Source organism: Alligator sinensis, unplaced genomic scaffold (assembly GCF_000455745.1).
Source record: "Alligator sinensis unplaced genomic scaffold, ASM45574v1 scaffold752_1, whole genome shotgun sequence".
Lineage (NCBI taxonomy): Eukaryota > Metazoa > Chordata > Crocodylia > Alligatoridae > Alligator > Alligator sinensis.
In genome coordinates this window covers 2,868,932-2,878,102 of record NW_005842000.1, presented here as the reverse complement: position 1 = coordinate 2,878,102, position 9,171 = coordinate 2,868,932, and positions in this window count along the sequence as shown.

The following is a 9,171-nucleotide window of genomic DNA, read 5'->3' as shown; positions in this document are numbered from 1 at the left end:
GAATCATGAAAAAGTCTCATCAGTAAAAACAATTAAAGAGGTGGGAATTGGCATGGCCGGGGAGCCAGCACTCCACGGGATTTCCACCTGCAAATGCTGCAGCCTGGAATAAAGATATTAGGGGCTCCCAGGGTGCTGGCTCCATCTTGAAGGCAGACCAAGTGCAGAGGGTAGATCAGAAAGATAGAAAACGGACCAAGCCTGAGCATGGGAACGTAAATGCTTTGGTTTGGGTTTAAGATTGTTGCAGGCTTTGCTGCTGCTGCTGCTATGCTGAGGCTACTTCAACACTGGAAGATCAGCTAGCATGTAATATTGCAGCACTCCATTCCTGAAGTGAAACAACAGGAAAGGACATAATTTGGCCCCCATAAGAGGGCTCTGCCCACATCCCTAACTTTTGTTAACATCGTTATTCACCGCAGGATATTGGCCAGGTTCTCCTGCTGCTGCAAAGCTATTGAGCAGCAAACAACTGTCTAAGAAGTGCTTGCTTTATGATCTATCTTAGAAAACTGGGTTGTGTTTTTGCAGGTTCTTCCCCATTTCTATTCTTTCTTCCTTCCTTGTGTCTATACTGAAGCGAGTGGGGAGAAGAGAGGAAAAGGCTGACATGTCATTTCCCATTCTTACATGCCTTCCTGTTACAACCTGCAAGAAAACCTCAATGCTAATAAATGACAGCAGTTAAGATTTCTGGGTTCCGATACACCCCAGCATCCCCTTTACCAACTGCAATGTTATTTAAGGCAATAGGAAATTATATCCAAAGTCAAACCAGCAGTGCTTTTGGTTCTGCACCTCTTCGACACTGGTCAGAGCCAGGGCAGAAGAAACTGTTACTGTCAACTACCAAGTCACTTTCCCAAAAGGGAAGTGTCAACCAAGCCTCATCTGTTACTAGCGGTGGCTTCCAATAAAGTACCGCATGTACTGGCATCCTCAAGGCAAGACACCTCAGGATGTGCTTTATTAGCAGAGCTGTCCAAAATAAAATCTTGGCAGCTGTGTAGATGATCCAAAGAGCTCCCACGGATGCCCATGGCAACTATTCAGAGCCAGAAACACAATTACTGTTAATGAAAATAGCTTTCTGAAAAAACACGCATGATGAGAAGGTGGCGGGGGGAGGAAGTAACCGCCAAAGAAAATACCGGTACAAGGTAGAAACGAACCAAGGTGTTGGTAGGTGGGTGGATACTTTTCCTCTCCTCTTAGTCTTAAGGTACAACAAAATATGCATTGGCTGATGGGCTAGAAAGTAAGTGGGAGGAGGGCTACGATGTAAGGAAAATATTCAAGGTTAGAGGTGGGTGGGGGACAGCAGGGCAGGGCACTGGGAAGGGTGAAGGAATGGGGGCAAAGTCTCCATAACTGTCCAGCACCGGTCACAGTGAGCCGGGCTGTAGATGTGACTGCTGTATAAATGTTAAACAGGGATGCTGCTGGGAATATGTGAGCGAAGCAGGAGGCAAGAGGCTGTGCCATGGTCAAGACTGAGGAAACCCTGAGCTGCAGCCAAAAAAAAAAAAAAAAAGAACCGGAGAGCTAGTATTTTTGGAGTGGGTGGAAACAGCAAGTCAAGTACTTTGTTGACTGGACCTTGGTTAATCCTCATGGGGAGGAGGATGAAGGGGTAGAACAGTTTCTGGCAAGAGGTGGCAAGGGATATAGTCTGAAAAAGTTTTAAGCACATTAAAATGAGAAAACTTGAGCTCTGAAGAATTGTTTTCACATTAGGTGTGAAACAGCATTGAGAAAGGCCATTACAGACTGCAGGCATGCTCCAAACTGTACTGTATCTCATGCTACTCTTTTAAGGAGCAGCAAGTCCCTTCAGGTTTCCACACATCCATACAGGATGGAAGTGTAAGTGGTTTACCACCCTAACAAGTTTTAACTTCAAACAAAAAAATGCTAAGGAACTGGAAAACAATGTGACACTTGAAACGATTTTCATGGCAGTGTTTCTGAGGGATCCAGAACAAATCTAAGAGGGAAAACACCGAGTTTTTAAAAACCCAATTGTAATGCTTTTGGGCAGCTGGATTCAGCCAGCCAGAGGCTTTGCTAACCAGGTAATCTCCAAGGGCAGGTGGATGAAATGGTTTCTGGCAACACGTGATAAAAGTCTTCAGCACAGTGAAATGGGAAAACACGAAGTTTTCAGTCTCCAGTGTCTACTCCAGCTTCTGCTATCAGCTTTCTATAGTTTGCCTTTTCCATTACTGGCTCATCTCTTAGCTTCTACGGACCGAAAGGAAAGCCTCCTTGAATAATCAGTGACCTCTCATCTTACTACAGGTATCATCTACAGAGAATCCCTGGTAGCTCCGTGGTCATGTTGAGCAATGAAACTTTAACACGGCACCTACCCACAGCATAGGACATTCCCCGCTGCTCTGATGTTCATCAGAAAGTCTGATGGTGTTCATATCAATACCAAATGCCCCAGGTATAAAGGCTACACTGAAGAAGCAAATATCTATCTGTCTAGCATTGAAAGTCCAGCTCTACTCTGACAATGGACAAAGTCAAAATGCCACATTTACACTCAGCAGGTCTAGTTCTGCCTACTGAATCTCACACCCCTGACCAAAACTTTTCCTAGTCATCCCTGCAGAACCAACAGGTTTGAGATGCAAGAATGAGACCGGACCATTTTTATGCAGATACAAAAAAGCAGGGGTTCCCCTTGCCTGTGGATTAAGCCCAGATATACTGGTTTATCTCCAGAGAAGGCAACGGATGGAGCATCTGATTATAATGTGGATTTCACCCACGGGCTAGCACTGCACATCAGTGCCTAGCCTGAAAAGCAGCAAGAAGGCATTTCAATGCTGCTCTTCAGTTTACAACCACGGAAGTTTCCTAACCCATTACTTTTTTGAAAATCCCACTTCTAAAGGAGTCTTGAGAAAACTACAACAAACCTTTTCCTGAACCAGTCAACAGTCTACTTCAACGTCCCCAACTTTTCACATTGCTGGTTTTTCACATGCATGCAGCCCTGCCCCCTGCCTGGGATTTTTTCCAGGACAGCAGGAAAAGCTGAACACCTGCATGCATCTGGAAAGGGACCTGGACTCCGGGTGTACGAGTCGGCAAGTTAACTAAACAAATCACCCAAGGTGAATTTAAAGAGATGCACTTGTATCCAGCTGAAACAGGAGTGGAAGGAAAGCTCCCAGTCCCCCCTTCTCAAGACAAGTGCTAAGCGACAACACACCCCTCTCTCCCAGGACCTTATTTTTTGCTGGCAGACAGCTGAAGAGGCTATACCACACAGGCAATGCCAACCTACTTTCTCTGCTTTAAAACTGTTTTAAACACTTCTCAGTGCCCAGCTAAAATAAGACTGCAACTTAAATAACCGCGCATGGCTAAATCTTAGTAGAAAAGGGAGAAGACTTGGTTTTCTTAGTGTGGACGATTCAACTTCGGGACCTGTTTTTCTTCCTTGATTTGATGGCACCTGGGATGACTGGCCTCCAGCTTATTGTGTGTAGCTTACCTGCTCTCCCAGGCTCCTGAGAAAGGATGAGAAAAGAGGGGTGCAAGTGGACCAAAGAGCTTGATAATCTAGTTTAGAATAAATGTTTCCACACAGCACATGAGCCTAGAGCAGAGGGCAGGCATGGAGATACTATTTTTAAAATCAGAAGTTATGCACACTTTTCAGTTCCATATGGCTAAGAACGCTTGTAACAGAGGTCCTGCTCCTATGCGATATAAAGGGCAAGGAAGTGCTCTTGCCACGTCTGACCGTGGAGCAGGTTAATACAATCTGCTGTGTGACGTCAGGGGGAATTAAAGATGTCTCAAGGAAAGGAAAAAGCAAATGGCCAGGCACTTCGTTTGTAAAGCAAGAGCAGACATATGTCCTGTCAAATGCACCAGTCCTACACAACGCTTGACACAGATAGACCCCGTCACTGGGGCTCCACCTGCACATCAGCAGAGCTCAGCACAGGGTCTGCACGTAGGGAGATCATTGCAAGACTGGGGGCCGTGTACTGCATTCATCCCAGAGGAAAGCAATAGAAGAAGGGGCCGATAACAGTTTAAGGCAATATCCAAGGACACGAGTCTTGAGGGCGCATGCCAACCAAAGGAAAGACAAATATCCAGAGGGATGTTCTTTCTTTCTTTCTTTCTCATTTGAGTGACTTTATTTTTTGCACATTCCTGATCTCAAGGGTACACTGAAGATCTGCTCTGTCTTGCGCTCAAAAATCCTGGGTGGGTGGGCTGGCTGACCAATCTGAAAACCCCATGTTGGCTTCCTTTGAACCGTCACCGATTACATCCCTAGACACACTTCTGAAAGAGCAGCATGGGACACTGCGAGCTGAGCAGAGCCAAGCCAGAACATTTAAGCAGGCCAAAAAGCAAATCCCATTTTGCCTGCCAGTTGATGCCACTTCCAAACAGACCAGTACGAGAAGCCAATTTTTATTTTCAGCTTCTGATCACACATATTAGTCAGTCCCTAATTCCCAAAGAGTTGCACATCTCTCTTCTATTTCCCTCCCCTCTCATTTGCCTGTTTCCATGCACTTTTGTTGTCAGTTCTTCCGAGTAGGGCTCATCTCTTCCAATGTCTGTAAACATCCAGTGTTTAACAGAATCCAGTATAGGATTACCTTGGAAGTCCTAGAAATCAGAGGTAAAGCGACACTGATGGAGGGGTGAGTACGTCCACTTCCATCTTGGGACAGCCCTTTGCTCAATGCAAACAAGTTATTACCAGCTTCCCCACCATGCACTATACATGGAGAGCTTGATCCTATTCACTTGTAGCAGAAAGCCCCCTTTTCCTCTTGCCTGCGTTTGCTCTTCCCTCTTCAGATATGTTTCTCTTTTTCTACCTTTTCTTCCTTCTTCTCTCTTTCACTTTCAGATAAGGAATTGTGTTTTAAAATTTGTATGTGTGCATTTTGTATCTCCCTTTGTAGTTTGGTATTTTTATCTATTTGTGTGCCACGGCATTTGTAGCTTATATTTTATACTCCTCACCTTTCAACTTTCAACTAAATGTGTTTAGTTTCATAAGTATACATTGTAACAATGTTAACAAGGGCAGGAATCAAACTGTCCTTCTCTGTATCAGGCTGGCCCCTGAAAGAGAGAGTGAATCAGTGATTGAATGTGTAACATAGTAGCAGACAGCAATTATCACCTGGAAGCTGCAGATCAACCAAGGGAAGAACTCAATAGAAGACAATGTAACAACCGGGAAATCTCTAAACGTCACTGATCAAGGGCTAGAAGCCCTGGCCTGGGTTAATCAACGCCAGAAACCAACTTTTGGGCTCAATATCCCCAGATGGACCACTCCCAGAGCCCTGTTCAAAATTCATCAACAGACTCCCAAACCTGCACGTTCATGCGGACGACCCCTGGGGCTGACAGATGCCGTCCAGTAGCCACCGAGGGTGGGGGGGGAAGTCCCACGAGGGTCAATGACCCCTGGATTGGGCAAACCTGAAAACTGGGGAGTCACCAAAGTCTGCCAGGGACAGATAAAAGGCAGTGAAAAGTGACCCTCAGTGGCGCCCTCTTGATCTCCAACTCGACCAGATCTGTCCAGCCAGAAGGACCAGCCGGCGACCCCCTTCTGGAGGATCACACCACGCTGAAAGACGCTGAAAGAAGCCTCAACGACAGACTCCAGCGCTTGTAGGATAGGTATACCTGACTCTGTAGCCTGCTTTTGTGTGTGTGTGTGTGCGCGCGCGCGTGTGCGGACCAGCCCCAAGGTTTATGATTACAGTGTTTCAATCCGCCTAATAAACTAGAATTTTAAGGATCCCGAGTTGGACATTTGTAGCCAACAGTTGAGATGTGAACAATTAAGAAACAGGATGAGAGGAAATAAAACAGTTTCTTGAGACCTCAGCCGATTTCTGCAGAGGTAGTAACAAGGTCCAGATAAGCACTGGTCAGAATTTTTCCAGAACTGAAATATGATGTGGGCCGCCCCGGTCCCCAGCTGCCTGCCTGGCAGGCTCGCAAGCTCCCCAGCTCTCTGCCCAGCAGGCTCCTGCATTATCTTCCACATCCCCATGTGTCAAAATGGTGGCAGGGGTACTTTAATTAAAGCTCGTTGAATGAGCTTTAGTTAAGCGCCCTCACCACCATTTTGAAGCATGAAACACTGAATATATGAGACACTGAGGGTGCTTTAATTAGAATGGCTCCTGAGAGCCACTTTAATTCAAGCATGCCCCCTACCACCCATCTGGAACACGTGTAAAGATGCCCCTATTTCAAAACCACTTTTGTAATAGGGTAGTTACTATTAGTTGCTTAGCTTTTTTTGCCTCAAGCACTGCAGTATTAAGACACAATGGGAGTCCTTATATGTGCTGGGGTGGGGGGGGGGGGGGGGGGTTTAATTGAAATGTTTTCACAGAAGGGAAATTCCCTCTCCCAGTGAGCTGTGGCCCCTAAGGCTCCCTACTCATGGAAACCGTATTCCAGAGAAAGTGAAATCTGCGCAGCCAGGCTGAACTTCAAATCTGTCCTGGATACCCAACCCTTCGGCAGGAGGAGCGAGAGGAAGCGGAGGAATCCTCTGCCACTTTCAGGCACCTCTGAAGGATGTTCATCCCTGCACACTGGGTTTCCCAAAGCATTTGGTTGATGTAGCATGGAATGATGGCACTTACATAAAACACCCCTAAAACATGACTGTGGGAGAACCTCTGGGGCATCTTACATGGAAAGTGTTGTTATCCCTTCCTAAAGTCACTGCCTCTCAGCCTGATGTGGAAGAGGAAAGACAGGGATGCTTGTCACTGCTCTCCTCTCCCTTGCTTCTGGTATACCTTTCCATTCCAAAAAAGCTTTCTAAATGCACCTGCTAGTTTGTCTTCACCAACCCGACTGAAATTTGCCAGCTCAGACACTGGCACGCCAAGGAACCGTGGAAAGCCTACACCTGTTCCTCCACCGACCAGGCCAAGTACAGTCGTGACCCTGAAACTTTTGGGAGTGCACCCTCCTTTTAGTCTTCCAGCACTGCTGTGGGTAATACGAAAAGTTCATCCTTGGTCACTACAACCACACTATAACCTTGTTAAAAGCCCAAGAGACGTCAATTTTCTCTCTCTCCTCTTGCTGCATCATCATTTCCCCTCTTCCCTTGCTTCTGCCATCCTACCTCTTCCTTCCACATGCTCTTCAGAATAGGGGTTCCCAAAAAGTGTGGCCTGTAGGCTCATGAGCTCCTCTGATGCCACCCACAATCTGGTGGTACTTTAAAAACATTTTTTGGAACAGTTACAAGCAGGTCCACAGAGCCCAGGGGCCTGCCAGCCCCTTTGATGCAGCGTGCCACCCAGGAGGGTCCCTCTAAAATGGCCTTTCAGGGACAAAACTTTGGGAATCTCTTTTAGAGCCTGAGAAATACCAGAGAAGGGGAACCATGCAAAAGAGTGGTTTGCTTGCTTGCTCCATCTAGGCTTTGCTTGAAGCATTGCCACACTGCAGCTGCTACTGGCATCAGTCCCCCTCCCTTCTTTCTTCAGGCTGCCAGCCAACAGGGCGGGCAGAAGGCAATCCAGGACCCCGGCTATGACCTGTCTGACCCCCCCACGCGTGGAACGAACCCCCATTCTCAGAGAAAAACAAAAAGCTAGGATATAAGAAAAGGTCAGGCAGGCAGGAGGGATTGCAAACAGCCGGGAGGAGAAAGCAGTCCCTCCCCAGCCAGAGCATGCCAGAGACAGGTGCAGAACTGGTTATTCTCCACCAAGCTAGGAGCCGGTTGCATTGCAGGCGAGACCTCTCAGCCGTGAGCAAGGCAGGAACAACAACGCACAACACTCAGCGGTGCGATGAACATCAAATGCAACGATTGCAGAATCAATACCTGATGAGTTCTTTAGCATTTAATGGGACTGAAACTTGTGTACTTCACACCTGGTGCTGCGCTTGTCCCGAGACCACAGAAGTCGTGCCTTGCAGCAGAGCCGAGTGCCAGTCACAGGAGTCAGGGGGGCTCCATCTGATGGAGCAGCTTCAGCTCACAAAAGCTTGTGCTATATATAGATAGTGCTACTGGGTGTATATGCCAAGATGTTTTGTGCCTACATGCACACACACACACACACACACTAGTAGTGCAAGTTTCATGAGCTGAAGCTCATTTCATCAGATATATCTGTCATCTCTACATACGTTAGAAATCTACCCTGCCTTCTACTGCACTTCGGCATCGGAGACAGGGAGCTGCAGTCCACACAAGCTTGTGCTACAAACATATATACACACTGCAAAGTAAAATGTATGTATAAATATATATACACACACACTTTGCAGTGTGTGTGTGTGTGTATAAAACCATTTACATACATACGCACCCTGCAAAGTGTGTGTGTGTACACACAGACACACACAAAAACATTTACTTTGCAGTGTGTGTATATGTATATATATATATATATATATATATATATATAACATTTACATACATACACACTGCAAAGTAAATGTTTATACGCTTACCCCCCCAATATAATAAAGATAATATAATATTGTATTATAGAAATATACAAGAAAATATTAAATATAAAATATAAAATCGTGTGTATGTATACAACGCAAAAATCAGATCAACACTGCTACTAAATGTATGTAATACACACATTTATCACATTGTTTACGTTATTATTATATAGTTTATATACAATAGTGTTGTGCGTGCGTGTACACACACACACAGAAATAATACGCACACACACTACCGTATATAAACTATATAATAAACGACACGCACTTGGCTGGGTTGGGGGTGTGGAGCGGGCTAGGGCGACTCCAGGCGCCGGGGCCGAGGTTATCGCTGCTCGCAGGAGGGAGATAAACAGGACGAGGCAGAGCTCAGCGCCCGCACCCCCCCACCCCCCCCCCCCCGCCCACCCCGCACACGCACACGCATGTCTGTGTACACACACACACACACACGTCTGCAGTGACACACATACGTGCATGTGTATATCCGTGCATACACACACTTATATGTAAGCACGTACATACATACATGCACCCACATGTGTATATAGACACATATATGCATGTGTGTACATACACACACACACGAGTGTACATGTCAGTACACGTGCCTATACACGCACACACGGAGGCGCACGCTGCGGCCGGGCCGGC